The sequence below is a fragment of the Nipponia nippon genome, unplaced genomic scaffold, assembly GCF_047370975.1.
Source record: "Nipponia nippon isolate SJK-2023a ecotype South Korea unplaced genomic scaffold, ASM4737097v1 scaffold_1, whole genome shotgun sequence".
Classification (NCBI taxonomy): domain Eukaryota; kingdom Metazoa; phylum Chordata; class Aves; order Pelecaniformes; family Threskiornithidae; genus Nipponia; species Nipponia nippon.
In genome coordinates this window covers 13,023,640-13,041,259 of record NW_028262290.1, presented here as the reverse complement: position 1 = coordinate 13,041,259, position 17,620 = coordinate 13,023,640, and the positions used below count along the sequence as shown (strand labels likewise).

The 17,620-nt window shown below is 44.0% G+C and overlaps 1 protein-coding gene across 1 annotated transcript in view; it reads left to right on the top strand.

The window, feature by feature from the left end:
• FER1L6 (fer-1 like family member 6) overlaps window positions 1–17,620 on the top strand; it is a 103,335-nt gene that overhangs the window by 10,247 nt on the left and 75,468 nt on the right. The gene's annotated exons all lie outside the window — the stretch shown is intronic.

Sequence of the window (17,620 nt, the reverse complement as noted above, 5' to 3'; positions counted from 1 at the left end):
TCGAGTGGTCTAACATAACTGGTATCTCTCCCTGCAGTTTTGTGATTCTGTCTTGAAGAAGTATTTAGAAACAACATGCCATGTTTCTTAGGTAGATGTATGTATGCTTCACTTTACCCAGTGAGAACTTCTTTTGACTTCAATGGGATGCATCTAAGGGCAAAATTTGACACTTAAATCAATGCTCAGGTGCAGCAGCTGGAAGTAATCTTATTTTCCTGAAATCAATCCAATTAATGAGCTGAGGATTAGCTCTAATTTGTGAAGCACTTGTTTTTCATAGGGAAAGGATACTGGCTTTTTGCTGAAAGAAAACAGAGGAATCTATGGGTGTTTGTGCCTATGAGTGTACATGTATGCATATAACCATGTTTATTTGTATGTTTCTGTATTTCTGTTTGCAATAAGATTATATAATTAGGATGTCTTGCTTACAGTGTATTTTCTTGTTTCTGCCTTCTTTTGCATTAGAACTGAATGTGATACTAGCAAACAAATTTTGCCCTGGCTGTAATAGACCAAACCCAGAACTTTTTCATGGATTTTGTAGTGTCTCTACAGACGCAGAGATGTGGAACTGAGACCAAAGCTTGGCCAAAATGCTTAGGACATTTGCCTGAGAATTTACCATAAATTCATTTATCTAAATAGTAAATAAATAGCGGTGGTTAAATAAATTTAACGTAGTGACAAATCTTAATTTGTGCCTGTACTAAATTCTAGGACAACTGCACAAGGTTTTGTGTGTGAAGAGAAAACCATGTTTTGTTTCAATAGTTTGTTTCCGTCGTTGAAACAGTCTAGGAAAATGTACTAAAACTAATCTAGTATTAGGTCTGGTAAGATTTAGATCAACTTTTCTGTTCCTTCTGCTGAAATGGATTTGTTCTGCTGAGACAGCTACATGGTTTTGGAGCCCAAAAGTCATTTACTGTCCTGTGGGTCTGATCCTGCAGACAACAGAAATTGTCTCTGTCAGATGCCTGTGGCGTTGGATTAGTCTCTGCACCAGAGAGTTCCCAGGTTCAGGGTTTTTAAAATTGACTCGAAACAATTTATTAGCTTTGGAAAGTGGTAATGGTTTGTTTTTCATGGATTAGATACATCTCATTTCAGTTGATGTAGCTGATTTTTAAGAAACCATAGTTGCAACAATGCTAAGTGTTGTAAACCGCTTGGGAATTTGAATTGTTCACAGGAAAGTGTGAAATAACACAATGACATGAATCCAATCTAAAAAATATTAATATCAATTTCCTGTGGGTTCTTTGCTTAGATTGCTCACTCTGACATCAATAGATTTTTACTCTGAGGATGCTGAAGTATTTGGTATTTCATTCAGTTCATAGTCTTGTTTTCTTATCTACTGCTCTTTTGACTTGGGAAGTGAATCTAGTTTCTATGGGTACTAAAGAAATAAGGGTAATATCAGAGCTGACATTCTACCTATTGATTCTGATTTTATCTCAGGTGGAGTTCTGGGATAGCTCTAGAGAAATAAGTAATTGCTTCAGAGTTGCCATCAGCATACCTGACAGCAGGATTTGATCCACTAAAAATAAATGATGCGACTTCAGCTATTTATTAAGGTGTAACTGACTGATTTTTAAAGAATTGCACAATTATTATAAATGAAACTAAAAATCATTTTACAATTGAAAACAAAGCACAGTTGTTCCCAGTTGTGTACATCTCTTTGCCACCCCATAGTCTGAACACTTCGAGGCTGCTGGCACGCAACTGTGTTGTGTGCAGCACTGGAAGGAAACCCACATCGCGAGGCAGCTTTGGGCTGAGGCAGGCACGGGGAGTTTGTCAGAAAAACCCCACGACATGCAGCAAGGAAGGAGCGGGGCCACCCCTTGGCAAGTTCTGGGTGGCTGCAAGAAGCACCCGACTATGCTGACACTGCTTTGGAGGAGGGTTTGGGTTTCTCTGTAAGCGCTCAGGGAATTGTAATCCTTCCTTTTTCTGCCCTGTGCTATGGATTATCATCTGCACCACTGCTGAGGGAAGGGCAGGGGGAGAATTGCCTCACAAGCTCCCTGGGGAGCATTTTGCTCTCGTCAGCCCTGTGCCTAATGGCACAATGTAGTCCTTATGTGTAAGCACGAAATGAACATCTGCCAGGGCTCTGGGGCACCGGTTTGTTTAGCTGGATCATGATGGCATTTGGCATCTTGGGGCTCCGTTGCTCAGTGTCACAGGTTGACCTCTCCTGACTTGGTTGACTATGTCTGAGCATGGGATTTGGATGCTCTCAGTGCCTGCAGTTTTGCTCAAGCCAGCACATCCCCAGCTCCCATGTGTAAAAGTTCTGGCACGTGAAAAACTTGAGAGTTCAGATTTAGAGCTCTAAGTATTGCGCCATTGCTGAAGATGCCCTTAATTCATAGCAAGCTGTGAGCTATGGACGCAAGTTTTGCTTGCTGGGAAAGGCAAAATCCAGCTTGAGGGTTGTATGACCTGTCTGTGTAGAAGTAGCTCCTGGTGTTAAGCCTGTAAACACAGCAGAAAAATCTCCTGCTTCTGTTTTTGCACCTGGATAAAGTGTGATGGCTTATGAGGCCCAGAAATTGCTCTCCACCGAGAAACAAACAAACAAATAAAAAAATCAATGGAACTCTGAAGTATTTTGAGCAAGTACCTCCAGAACGCTTTTTGCCTCAAGGTTGCATAAAATGCAGCCTTCTTCCTCTTTCCTCATTACATGCTTTGAATCCTTTTTTCATGGGTCAGGGTGATGTACAGGCATTGGAGAGCAAGCCTGTGTCTCCAGCAAGTGACCTGGGAAGTCCAGGGCAGCAGTGTCCTGGTTTCACTCTCTGCAGATGGAGAAAGCTGTCCTGGGAGAAGGGGATCTCCTCCAGTCCACTTTCCCTTGGGGAATGCAGAAAAACATCTGTGATCTTCTGTGACAACCAGCAACTTGCTGCACACTCAGTGGCGGTGAATCACTGGGACATCCCCTGCCAACGGTGAAACCGCTGCTCTTTGAATCAAGTCATTCCTCTTCTTCCCAACTCCGTGTTACTTCTTTATTGCTAGTTGTTTTCATTTTATTGCCTGTTTATTGTTTATTATGGAGCTACTGTAAAAGCTCTGGGAGGCTGGCATTCAGGTCTTGCTCCTAAAGCTGCTAACAGTATCACGGAATAACTTCACCTGACTAAAATGAATTGCATGGATAGAAAAGGTGACTGATGGTGAGGTCTTTGGACAGGACTTGGAAAACATGCATTGACTCCCATGTGTAACACCAGCCTTGGGTCCTGCCTGCAATGCACATGTGCTGTGCACACCTCAGGGAAGTTTCGCTGAATTGGTTCTGATACAGCTTTTCCCCATCATCCCTTTCTGTTACATTTTATGTTACTTGAACCAATGTTTACTTCTGCCTTAAACTCTTTATTACAAGCCCATCAAATAAATACATTCAATGGGGACTGGGACTGTAGGCATCTCCTGCAGAAAGCTTGCTGCTCACAGGACACAACTCAGCCCTTTTTATCCTCAAAGGATGCCTGTAATGACCCGATGGGGCTTCGAAGAGGCACCACCAGGTGGCATTTGAGGACCAAAGCACTTGTGGCACAGACAGGCTTTGCAAAGTCACTTACTCCTCCATCAGGACAGAATGATGGATAATCTCACTTTGGAGTGGGGAGATTTGCTGACTCCAACCATGAGCGGGCAACAGCTCGCACCGCTGTCTCCCCTTCACCGACCCAGAGAAATGCTGACATCAGGTTACTTGTGTAGAGCCCTGAAGTAGAGCTAAACTGATCATGTTCATAAAGAGATGAGCTGTGCTCTATGTGCGGGTCAGTGCAAAGGCAGGGAAACCATTACATTTGGGTTTCTCAGGTGAAATCCCCTGGATTTTACAAAACCGTCTTTTTTTTGGCCTCAAAACTCTCTACACAATCTCTCTGTATTTGAAATCTCTCTCTGTCTCATTAAGAAAGTTTGATATATCTTTTTTTGTTCTTTTTATACCCTCTTGCTCAGGCTTGCCACATGGGGGTGGGATTAACCTGGACAAATGTAGATGTCTCAAGTGTCTAGACTCCCTTCCCAGTTGATGGGGAGAAATGAACACTTCTGGTGCCTGATTCATTTGGATGTATTTCTGATGTCTACTTGACATGTAGCAGCCTACTTCTGGATATCTGAAGTTAGGCGAGATGAATCTGTCACTGGTGTCTAGATGTGTGGCAACAGATCACACTCAAATAAACCCCATATTGTGACTACATGGGGTCTTTTTGTCTTTATCCTCTTATGCTTTTTGATGAAAGTGCTGGCCAGGTGGCTGAGCGGGATCCAGCTGGTGTAAGTGGGGAAACTGTCAGAGGGACTGTGCTGCTTGACACCAACTGAGCATCTGGCCTAAATTTCTTTTTCAATGTTGATCCATATTTCCTACTTTGTTTTCATGTGAAAGTCACCCTGGAAGTCCTGTTTCCTGGGATTTTTTTGTTCTTTTTTTAAGCTGCACCTTTGCAAATATCAAAATTGAACCAAAGTATATTTTTCCTGCTAGCTTTTTACTCTTACTGCCTCTTGAGGAGATGAGGTGGATTTTCTGTGTGTTTTATAGAATTTCTGAAGAACCCAATTTTTTTTTGTGATAATGGATATTTTAAAATTTTGTTTTTCTGGCTGTGTGGGCTTGAGTCATGCAAAAAGCCTGGAAGAACCATTATCCAACCTGTACATGCAGACTGAGGGTGAGACATACACGCTGTACCTGATCAGCAGTAGCTCTGGACTTCTATACTCTTAGGAAACAGGAGATAATTGGATTAAATTTAGCCTGCAACAACAGACATATTATGTGAAATTACTTGGCATTTCCTGAAGTTAATGATCTGTACTGATACAAGGCAACTCAGTCGTGTCTGAACCCTCTTCTCATCGGCTGTGTCTCTTCCAAGCTGTAGCTCCGGGCTTTGGCTAGATCTAAAATGATGGGTTTAGCCAACACTGTCAGAAACACTGCCCTGGTAGAAGTGGCTGAAAAAAGCACGTCCCTTACAATGGAATCCACAGATGGAAAACTACCAGGCTTTGGTGTGGCCCTGCTGAAGGCAAAGGGGTCAAAAAGCCTGCTGTACATCATTGTGGCTTTCTCCAAGAAAGATGCTGTAGGATGGTCTCTCCACCAAGAGCAAATGGCTGTACTGCCTCTCCCAGAGGGTCTCACATTGCTCCAGCTAATGTTCATTCATACTGAGGATTTGTCGGTGGCAGGGAATTATAGAAGATAAAAAAGAGACTTGCTGTAATGCATTGCTTGTGACAAAAATAAGTAATCCTTTCTAAAGCTAAAATCAGCTTTCACTTCTTACCTTTTTTCACATGCCTCAACTATGTCCTAAATAATCCTGCCTTTTGGACAAGCAGATAGGAACTGCGAGCTATGACTTATAGCCTAGCCTCTGTAGGACCATTAACTTCTCTGTTCCTTGATATTACCATCTTTAAAAATGAGTCCATGCTTGCCCTTGCAAAGCTCTCTGAAATCCTCAGAAGAAAGGATTTGTAGTTATTATCAGACAGATATTTCTGCTGCATTACTGAGGAATACATTTAAAATAAACAAAAGGAGGAGTCTTCTGAAAAGGGCTTATCACAGTAGAAAGGCAATAGGAGGCTGGATGGGATTATTCTGATTAGTTTTAGGTATTATATAGGATCCAGGCTGCTTGTTGTCACTGAGGGAAGTATTCCTCCTGAAAACAATTCACATAATACCAGATAAGCCTTTGCTGTTAAATGCTGTCTGGAAGAGCCTGTCTGTCTTCCCTGGTCTGCTAGGGGGGATCCTGCCTGCTAATATGGAGTGAGACGCTCCCTTCCTCAGCCTCAGCAATGGTGAACATAGTGGGTGACTTTTATTTCAAGTTTGGGGCAATAGTCCTATTCACTAGAGCGCAGCAGCTCTGTTAGGGGCTGCAGCGCAAGGAAAAGTGAATCAATTGTGCTAGGGAAAAAATGATTTTGAAATAGTGGATATGGAAAATGACTTCAGTGATGTATTGATTTCCTCCTCCAGTAATATGAACACCCTCAGAAAGTTTGCAGATGACACCAAGCTGAATTGATTTGTTAGTGGGAAGGGATGCCATCAGAGGGACTTTGATAGGCTTGAGGAGTGGGCCTGTGCGAACCTTGTGAAATTCAACAAGGCTAAGTGCAAGGTCCTGCACCTGGGTCGAGGCAACCCCCGGTGTCAATACAGACTGGGAGATGAATGGATTGTGAGCAGTCCTGTGGAAAAGAACTTGGGGATACTGGTGGATAAAAAATTGGACACAAGCCAGCAACATGCGCTTGCAGCCCAGAAAGCCAATCGTATCCTGGGCTGCATAAAAAGAAGTGTAGCCAGCAGGTCAAGGGAGGTGATGCTCCTCCTCTACTTTGCTCTTGCAAGAACCCACCTGGAGTCCCCTGCCACCACTGCGTCCAGCCCTGGGGTTCCCAGTACAAGAAGGACATGGACCTGTTGGAGCAGGTCCAGAGGAGGGCCACGAGAACCCCTCTCCTATGAGGAAAGGCTGAGCGCATTGGGGTTGTTCAGCCTGGAGAAGAGAAGGCTCCAGGGAGACCTTATTGCGAACTTCCAATATATAAACGGGTCTTATTAGAAAGATGGAGAAAGATGTTTTACCAGGGCTTGTAGTGACAGGACAAGGGGCAACAGTTTTAAACTGAAAGGGGGTAGGTTTAGACTGGACATAAGGAAGAAACTTTTTACAATGAGATTGGTGAAACACAGGAACAGGTTGCCCATGGGAGTTGTGGATGCCCCATCACTGGAAGTGTTCAAGGTCAGGTTGGACGGGGCTTAGAGCAACCTGATCTAGTGGAAGATGTCCCCGTCCATGGCAGGGGTGTTGGACTAGACAATCTTCAAAGGTCCCTTCTAACCAAAACCATTCTATGATTCTATGAATAGAAGATTAATTATTTGTCTGTATGTTTATACAAAAGGGGGTATATCAGTAATTCTTCCAACAATGTTTTTTTCATATAATAATCTGTATCTTATTTCTTGTTTGTTTGCTTTTCTTCTTTATTAAATAGTCCCAGTAAAATATGAATGAAATTTGAAGAACAAGGGTTGCAGACCTTATCCTTTGCAAGGAGGTTCATTCCAAATTTTTGTTTGGAGACAGGCTTCTTGCCAAACTCTGCAGACAGCTATTTTTAACCAGCCATTTTCATCTCTGATACTAATAATGTTAGTGGCAATTGCTGGAACTTGGCTGCTTCCAAACACCTTGAGAAATACTGCAGTAACCGAAAGTGCTTGGTTCAACCAAATGTGCTTATTGTTGACAAAGTGTGAATCATACCCCAGAACAGCAAACTCCTTTGAGTTGCACCCTGTGAAGGCAGGATGCTCTCAGGGACATTGATGGGAAGCAAATATTGCAACATAAAGATGTTTATTTTAGTCACTAGTAGTACTCTAGTCATTTTATACAGCCTTTGTTTGAACAGCTTCCTTCCAACACAAGTAAAGCAAAGGAGCAATATTGATGAATGATGTTATACTGACGGCTATGATGAAAGTGAAGAGAGGAGATGTTTGTCTGGGAAACCTTCAGGCCCTCTCATCTGCAAGATACAGCTGACTTTGAATGAAAGGGTGATCTTGTGGAAGGTCTGGGCTGGTTGCAGAGTTTCTTTTTACAAGTTTGGATTTTCTGGTAGCAAATGGAAACTGAATTGCTGCAGCACCAGTGGCGACCGTTTTCCAGTCCAGTTTAAAGGCATTTGGCAGCACCAGCGTGAAGCATGTGTACTTGTGGCTGGCCATTCCTACCTCCCTGGCCAGCACCCCCAGCGGGTCACCTGGCGCTCAGTGGCAGCAGCCCTGTGTCCTGCTTGTAGCCCTTGGAAGCTCCCTGGGATTTGGCTTGGGCAATAACCTACTGCTCTACAAATAATTGTTCAAGGTGATATTATTTTTTTTCTCTCTCTCATGACCAGTTCAGGACTGGAGAAGGAAGGAGTTTATTTGGCCTGGCAGTGTACAGATTATCCATAGGGAAAATCAAATCACCCTGCAATGACTGCTGTCTGAACTTGGACACAATTACTGTACCACCTATTTCATAAAATGCTGAGTTTAAACTTGATATCTACAGAAATGCTGAAGGCAGCATCTGCTCTTCTGGCTTTCAAGAGATATAAGTCTGTTATGAAGATAATCCTCTAAAATCATACTGAAGATTAATTTGAAAGTTTTGCAGAACAGGAGGTTATTCTGGAATACATGACTGTTAAGCTCTAGCATTTCACAGCCCCACTGAGCCAGAAATAAATGAATTCTTAGCACTTTAAGAGAAGTGGGATATTCATCCTGTTTCAAGAAATGTCAGAAACACCTGCTACTAGCCTCTTCATCTAGGAGCATCTTTTACATTGGTCAACGACTGTCTTGTTACTCATTCAGACTGGGACTGAAGTAGGCACAATAAGAACAGATTTGTGATGGAAGGATAGATTTAAAAAGGAAGGAGATCCAATGTTGGTGATGTAGGATCACAGGGACATAGGAAGTGAAAAAGTGCTGTCAGCACATGGGCAATGCAAAAGTCATGACTTTAATATCATACATAGGCAGCTGTAAATAGACAACTATATTATGTTCTCAAGAATTGGCAGTAGCTTTTGGTAAAACTCTGGGAGGGCAACCTACATCCCTTATCCTACACATCTGCCCATCAGGGTCCTTGCATTTGCCCAACAGGTCTCTTGCTGCTGGACCTCTACATTTGTCTTGGTAAGGCGAGCTACAACCTTTCTGAGGCCGGAACAGAAAAAAGGCTCTCTGCCAGGTGGAGTTACTTCTGAGCTGCTTTGTGCTCAGACACCTCTTTGTTTATAGAAATCAACATGCTTGGCCTCCTGAACAGTGTTTAAACTTCATGGTAGAGAATCTCACCGTGTATGTGATGAGCTCAGATGCCGAGCACTTCCTACAGCAAACAGTCTGGTTTTATTCCTATGCCAGAAAGGATTCATTTGGGATTAATACTTCCCTGCTGAATAGCCAACAGTTACGTTCCAGTGCAAACAATGTGCTGATACAACAGAAGCATCTTTGCAAATGTCACTGCTTAATTGGCATTCACAGCATATTTTATGTCATCACTGGAGAGTGATGAACCAGCCAGCAGTTTGGGGGTCATATTGGTGGGCTGTAGTTTTGAGCCATGAGCCCTAATATCTGTACTGAGCAGAAGGCAGAGCTTCGTTTCCCCATCAGAGCACGGGAGACCTCACGGCTCTGCCTTTGGGACAGACAGGGTTTCATACAAAATAGGGCAGCCCTAAGGATGTTTCATATCCATGGCCCAGGCAGCCTTTGATGACAGGGAACACACGTATAGGGAAGGGAGGGAGAGGAGTTAAACCACGGTGGCTTAATTCATATCTTGACAAGAGACTAACTTCTGACTTGGGACTGATCCTATAACTATGTCCAAACCTTAAGTATTATTGTGCACTAAGTTCACTCAGATGGGACTTGTTATTCCTTTCCTCTTCTAGCTCTACAGTCATTTGCTGACAAATCTTGCCAACAGTCTTTGGAAAGTCGAAGATTAAGAATGTTGGGAGTACTGTAAAATAACAAGTCCCTCAGGGAGAAGTAGGATGCGCAGCTGAGCTGCAAAACACAGGCTTGAATGCTGAGATCTGGCACTGCCTGTGAAGGGTTGAACTGCTGCTTGTGAGAAATGGCTCAGTAAGGGATACTTGTCTGCCTGACTTCACGGGAGCAAAGCTTGGTCAGGAGTGGTTCCTGTCCAGGACGGAGACCCGGGTTTGTTTTTACACCCACAGGGCACTAAGTGAGGTATCAGTACTGATTATAGGCTGATTATAGACCCCTCCTGGTTCACCTGGCAATGAGGCTTCGCTCTGCCTTGCTGGCTGAGCGGGTTTCTTTTTCAGACCAGCACAGACCCAAGCCTGTCACTGATGCTTCATTACTTCTATAGATGTAGTAGGTTTTTATGACATTGCAAAAGTAGAACCAAAGGCATTAGCAGGGGTGTGAGCCACTTTGTGCTGCCTGAGCCACTCTGCAGCACTCGCTGTACAAGCAGGTAGGTGGGAGGGGAAGCAGGGGCGCAGAGACCTGCCAGCAGCTGCTTGGCTGCCTTCAGGCAAAGTTGGGATTACAATTCAGGACTCCAGAATACGACTCCCTCTGCACTTCAGTATGTTTTTCTCTTCTTAAAAATAAAAATTTCTAGTAATGCAAGTGCAAAAAGATTGAGTTAGAGATCATAAAATCATAGAATGTCCTGAGTTGGAAGGGACCCACAAGGATCATCGAGTCCAACTCCTGTCCCTGCATAGGACAACCCCAAAACTCACACCATATGTCTGAGGGTGTTGTCCAAATGCTTCTCAAATGTCAGGCTTGGCACCATGACTGCCTCCTGGGGGAGCCCCTTCCAGTGCTCCACCACCCTCTGGGTGAAGAACCTTTTCCTAATGTCCAACCTAAACCTCCCCTGGCATATCTTCCTGCCGTTCCCTCGGGTCCTATCACTGGTCGCCAGGGAGAAGAGATCAGCGCCTGCCCCTCATCCTTCCCCCGTGAGGAAGCTGTAGACTGCGATGAGGTCTCCCCTCAGTCTCCTCTTCTCCAGGCTGAACAGACCAAGTGACTTCAGCCCCTCCTCGTACAGCTTCCCCTCTAAACCCCTCACCATCTTTGGGGCTCTCCTCTGGACACTCTCTAGTAGCTTCATATCCTTTTTGGACTGTGGTGCCCAGAACTGCGCACAGTACTTGAGATGAGGCCGCACCAGTGCAGAGTAGAGCGGGACCATCACCTCCCTCGACCGGCTGGCAACGCAGTGCTTGATGCACCCCAGGACACGGTTGGCCTCTTGGCTGCCAGGGCACACTGTTGGTTCATGTTCAACTTGCCATCGACCAGAACCCCCAGATCCCTCTCCGTGGGGCTGCTCTCCAGCCTCTCGTTCCCCAGTACATCCAGGGTTGCCATGTCCCAGGTGCAAAATCCAGCACTTGCCCTTGTTAAACTTCATACGGTTGGTGATTGCCCAGCTCTCTAATTTGTCTAGATCTCTCTGCAGGGCCTCTCTGTGATGTGATCATCTTGTGATGATATCACAAAGCCAAGGTCGCCCTGGCTAGGGCACTGAATGTAATATTTCACTTCCACAAAGCATTTATTTTATTTATCAATTTTGAAATATTTTCCTTTACATCAAACATCCATCAGTTCAATATCCAGTAAGAAATGCACTCACTGAGGGTAAACTGACAGCCTTGCCCCACACCAGCCAGGACCTGCCGCAGCCAGCAAGTTCTGGCTCTCCATCCCTAGCTGACCACCCTGCAACACGCTTGCCGGAGCTGCAGGAAGCATCGGGAAAATGCTCCTGCTATGGGCCTGTACGGATACTTCCACATCTGCACTTCTCTTGGCCCACGATCTTCTCGCGGCACCACTTACAAAAGTCAAATTCTGCTTTTTATAGTAGGCTTCCTAAAACGTCTTTACTTATTTTCAGCTGGATCATTAGCTGGATGCCTCTGCCTAGTTTTTAACACATAGATTCCTCTCTCTAAAATTACAGTAACCCCATTTCTCGGGCCACTCAGTCACTGAGATAACATGCCAATTTATACCTGCTGAGGAGGTGGCCTATTTAAGCTTCTCAGTTTTTCTAACCAAGTATCACGTTCTCTTAAATAATGTTATTCCAACACTTTGAGGACCCCCAGCACCAGACAGTTTGCGGTTCAGGTTTGCTGACATACAACAACAAGAATTAGCTCCTATTTGTAGCTGCTTGCATTTGGCAGCAACATGTCCAGTTTGGGACCATCTGGCTCAGTGCAGATCCCACAGAGCAAAAGGCACTGGGTCCCTCAGGGTTTCAAAGGTGATTGAGAAAAATATTCTGTACCCATTAGAGAAACCCAAAACAAAACATGTGAATCGCTAAGTGCCTATAGTAGTTGTGAGGAACCATTTTGTTCAAGGGAGTCTTTCCTTAGATGCACTGGCCCATCTCAATAAATACTGTGGTTTTGATCAGAGCACTTCTCAAACAACACTGAAGCCTCAAGATGCTTTTCCCATGGGACAGGTAAATGTTTTAAATCCATTAACTGAACAGGCCACCCAAAGCTACATAACTTTATGAATGTGGCAGGAGTGAACCTGGAAATAGGCTCAATATCTTGACTTTCTTCTTATCCCTTCCCTTCCACTGGAGACCTGGCTTAGCCCAGGACTGGTCTGCTTTTTTTTATGAGAGAAGAGGGGCTGAGTAATTTTTTTAACATATTGACTATTGAAAACCTCCCCTCATGTAAGCTTTCTGTTCCTTTACACTCCTAATCATCCTATAACTTGGTGCTGGGCACAGTCCCCACCTCAGTTTATCAGGCAGCTCAGAGGAACACCCCCTTTATAAATACAAGGGAGTTTTCTGTTCAGCCCCAGATTCATAAAATGAAACCCCAGCACTTTCTGTTCAGCTGTTCCTGTGGCACAGAGCACTTCATCAGACAGACAGATTACTGCCCCGTGCCGCCTTGCACAGCAGGCACGAAGGCATCGGTGCTGTGGCCAGTGGGTTGATACTCACAGCCCGGCGCACAGGGTGTTTCTGCTGGACAGCAATGGGAGATGCAAAGCACAGTCGGCCTCTGAGCACAGCAGCAAAAAATGAATTCAACAAATATTACTGGGGATGGATTTACTAGGGGAGGGGAGAAAAGCAGCAAGGCTCAGGGAAACATAGCCTCTCAGGCAGCAATTTGAGATGTGAGTGTTTTGCGATCTGTGATGGATGGATGGTGAAGGCAGGGTGCCGGCGGCGCTGTTTGCTGCCACTTTCCTGTGTTAACACCACAGCTAGAACCAGCCCCCTTTATTTCACACCAATTTCAATATGATGCTGTTAACCACCTGCTGAAGACAGCTTCAGTTTTGGCTACCACCTCCCTGAAGCCTGTTATCCCAACCCTGGACACCGTGCCCCACAGAGGGCATTTGCTGTGTGCCACAGCAATAGCCAGAATTCTTCTGGTGACATTTTTCACTGCTCTTGAGGCGATGGCAGGTAGAGGCCAGGACCCCACTGTGTTTGGGCCAGGTTATGTGCGCAGACGGAGACAGTCTCTGTCCCGAAGAGCTTTTAGTTTTGCTAGCGAAGACAGGCAAAGGGTGGGGGGAAAGGAATTATCGGTACAAAGTTCGTACAGGTAGGAAACATCATGTAGCCTGATTTCAATGATTCAGCACGTACCTTCTGTAGAGCAGCCATCACTTTTTTAGTGATTAATAATAAAAGGAAAGGGTAGTGCCTAGCACAAGACTCTCCATTGTACCAGGTGCTCTGCAAACATGGATTGATTTCCGTGTATATATAGACACATATATGGAGTCTGCTTCTGCCCTATTTGTTGCACCGCAGCTCTGGAAGCATGAACTTTGGGAAACATGAGCAGCAGTTGCAGCTGGAAGCATAGCAACGTGGTCCTTCCCAGCAATGAGAACAGGAGGTATCACCCTCGCAGCCTTTCCCTGCTGTTACTACACTTAGTTATAAAAGTCAGTGGGACTTCTCCTCTATGCCAACTCTTGCCAGTCTGCAGGCACACGGACTGAGGAGCAGTGTACATGTGGACATCCGTGTCTTTCAGCATTAAACCTCCTCTTAAAAAAGCCCTGTAGGCAGCTCAAGGCAGGCATCCCATGTAGCCTGGGGGCTGATTTACAGCTCTTTGCACATTGAACTTTGTAAGTCTGAAAACATTTCCTATACAAAATGAAACAGTCAAGACACACATACTCTCTACTTTCTCCTTCTTCCCAACAAAGTGTCTCCTCTTTAGACCTTTTAATCAAGAGCTGGTTTTGTTACCATCTCAATTAAAAAAAAAAAAAAAAAAAAGGAAAAAAAAAAAGAAGAAGAAAAAAAGAAAAAATAAAGAAAAAAGTCCTGATTAGGACAGAGCAGCTGCTAAAAAGTTGCCTCAGCTTTTGCTACTCAGGTACTAACTGGGTGCTTGGTCTAGAGCCACTGTTTCCAGATGAGGAAAAGGGATGCTTGCTGGCTTGTTTCAGGTCTTATAGGTAGTTTTGTGCACTTAGGAAAGACGCTGTTTGGGATAGAGCTGGTGTAGGTGGCTCACAGCCTGGCAAGGAGGCTCTCAGCCTTCACAAGGAGTGTTTGGTTGCCTGCCAGGATGCTGGTGAGCAAAACTGATCAGCCTTTTTCCAGCAGAACTGCCAATTCAGCTTATTCAGTTGCAAATTTTAGGGTAAGGTAGTTAAACCATTCTGTATTGGTCATGAATCATTTCTGAATTCAGCCCTGCAAGAGAGATGGGGTTGGACTTTGTTGTTGGTGGTGGTTTTTTTGGGTGTTACCAGACTGTGAACAACCCTCCACTGAGAGGGCTCACAGGCTGCTCACGGTGTTCAGGGTTTCATCTGGAAACAGTGCTTTAAAACCTGGCTTTGGTGAATGTGCTTTGAAGTGGCAGTGTTGTGTGACATATCCCAGAGACCACACTGTTCTGCTGTCAGCCAAGTCCGCCTGGACTAGAAGTGCTATTATACACGTTGCTATACCCTTCCTTAGTGTAGCTCATGCTTTTCACTGAAAAAGTTATTAAGCCTTTTAGGGAATTAGAAAGCTAAAGCAAGAGTAACTGCCTGGGACATAGGCACATTATCACCCAAACCTAAAACATGTCCTGCTGGTGATTTCTGTTATTATTTTTTTATGGTGGCTTGTTTGTGGTAGAAACAGAAGGAAGATGAAAGAAAGTAAGAAAAGAAACTGAAGAAAAGCACCCCCATAAGAATCCAGAATAAGAACTTAGGGCTAACTGTGAACTTCAGAAGGGTGAATAAAAAAAAAAAGCAATTAATTTTCTGTTCCACTGGAGAAATAGGGATTTTGCATAGGCTTTTTAAAGATATAGGATCGTATGAGATATCTGATTTAATTACCATTTCTCCTCTTAGCAGAGCTTTGCCCAACTGCTCAAGTCAAACAAGAGGTGCTGGTGAAGGGCAGGGCAGCTTCTGGATGGTTAGGCTGGAAGCTTGTACCTTGTTGAACCAAGGCAGAGAAAATCATCCTGACCTGCAGAGGCAGCTGTTTCCCAAAAGTCACCCAAAAGAAACAAAAGGATGCAGAATTTTGAACCTGGCTGATCGCTTGGGTTAAGCTGCCTAATGTCGTTTCATTTCTCTGCTGCGTTTCTCACTCCAGTAAAACTACTGATGCCTCACATGCTATGGGTGCTTCATCACAGCAGGGAATTTATGTATCTTGGGAAGAATGAATCCCCCCACTCTGCTGAGGTTCAAATACTTAATTCCAAAGGTGTCCTTAAAGAGATGTTCATCCTCATGGTAATAGAGTATCCTCTCTATAGGTCAGTTCCCATCAGACAGGGTTAACAGCGTGAAAATGGTCTTGTAGGAAGTGCAGAACAAAAGAGGTCTTGTGCCTCTGTAACCTGTTCTCAGCAAGGACTGGAGTCTGTCCAAGAGGAAATGTCAAGGAAGTAGCTGTACATACAAGACTGGAGGCAAGAGCTGTGAATAATGTGAAAGTTTACTAACTAAAAATAACATTTATTAAGCCTTTTAACTGGGGAGGTGGGAGGAGTAGAAGGGGGAACCACAACCCATAGCCTTGTACTTTGGGCTGCAATAGAGAGAAGTCAGGCAAGTTATAGGTAGAAAAAGTGAGAAAATAAAGAAGAAATGATGTTCTTACTAAATAATAACTGGGTGTAAATACATGAATACTTAAAATAGGCCTGTTTTTCCAGAGCGTGGTTGCTTAGTCTGTCTGAAATATAAACCTTTTCAAGGTGTCTTGGTGGGTATGAAAATCTTGGTGTCCTTTTAGTTTGGAGCTGTTGCTTGAGGGCAGCATGTGGCTCACTGGCTTGCTCCTGCAGGTCTCTACAGAGTGAGAGGAGTTAATGTTCGTACAGGGATAAGTCTTTGTTCTTGTTCAGTGTTTACCAACTTGGCAAACCAGGCACCACATTTGCTACCAGCAAGTAGCAAAATTAAATGCAATCTTAAATGCAAATATGAGCTTGGAGAGCCTGTTCACAATGTAAAAGGTAGTGACTGGAAGAAAAACAGCAGGATGGAGCCCTCAGCAGTGGCACCTCAGGCGCACAGGTATGTCTAATACCCTCAGGGAATTCTTCCAAGGTTTGAGTTAAATTCAGCTAATTATATTTAAAGACTTCTTCTTGAAGGAAAAAGAAAATAAACAAGTCCTTTAATGCTTGTTTAACTGCTCCTGGCAGATGTGATTATTATTGCTAGTATTTATCTGTTCCATACTGCCTTGTGCTTTCTTTAATCATTTCTACCTGCACAAAGTCAAGGGAAGATTTTTCGAGATCAGCAGGTGATGGCTCAAGCTCCCTGTGGAGAGAGGAAAGGACTCTAAGAGGTGCAGGAACAGGAGAAAAGAACCCCCTGTGTGTAATAACTGCATTCTTTATTTTGTGGGCATATGTTATTATTTAATAGATATGTTACCCAGCTCTTGTGCATTGACACAAGAAAAGTCATTGAATAGGACCTCTAATTTGCACCTGTTCAGGATGTGGCTTCTTTGCTGTCATGACTCATGATGTATGAGGATGCTAAATGTGTCAATAAAAAGTTATTGCTTTTCTGCAGAAAGGACAGGATTTGAAAGAACCAAGGCTGTATGTGCCTGGGTAAATTGCCAGTGTTTGCAAAGGTCCCATGCATGTGTTGTTCAGAGTGTGTTTGAATATGCATGGTATTTCTTCTTCTGGATCGTCTTTTAGTCTTTCTGCATATAACTGCATCTAGGGAAATAATATTTTTTTAATTAGAATGCTAAAAACATGGAGGCAACTGGGTCAAACCATAAGGTCTCCTTCACCCCAGTTTCTGCCTCTGAAGAGGGGCCAAGGGTGGATACTTGGGAAAAGGGTCAGTGTAAGAGGTATGAGCAAGTGATCTGCCCTTAGCAATTTCATGCAGTTAGGAAGTTTATGAGCTGGATGGATATCGGACCCTCTGGCCCCAAACTCCATAAATTTACCTGAAATCTCTTTGAATTCTTTGGTCTCAACAACCTTCCTTGCAATGTGTCTTATGATTTATGTGTCTCACTGAAGAACACTGCTGCTCATTTGTTTTAAACTTGCTGCCTGATAATGTCATTGAGTGCTCCTGTTTTGTGGTCTGGGGACTGAAACTGAGAAACTCCTCTGTTCATCTCTCCGTGTCACTCATTATTTTACAGCTCATTTCCAACCACCACTTCAGCTGCAGTTAGACAATACAGTAAATCCAGGTTCCTCTCAAGAACAGGGTGATCACATCAGGCCATGCTAATTGGGGATGAACTCGCCTTCCTGTTCAAGTGTGTTCCAAGAATGGATTAGTTTTTTCACTGTCAGGCTTTATGCTGGATTAGGTATAATTCTGGCAAAAGCTTGTGTTGTGTGCTTTGATCATTGTAACAGAAATGTGATAACGAACCCATACCTGATTCAAATCCAGCATGACTGCCAG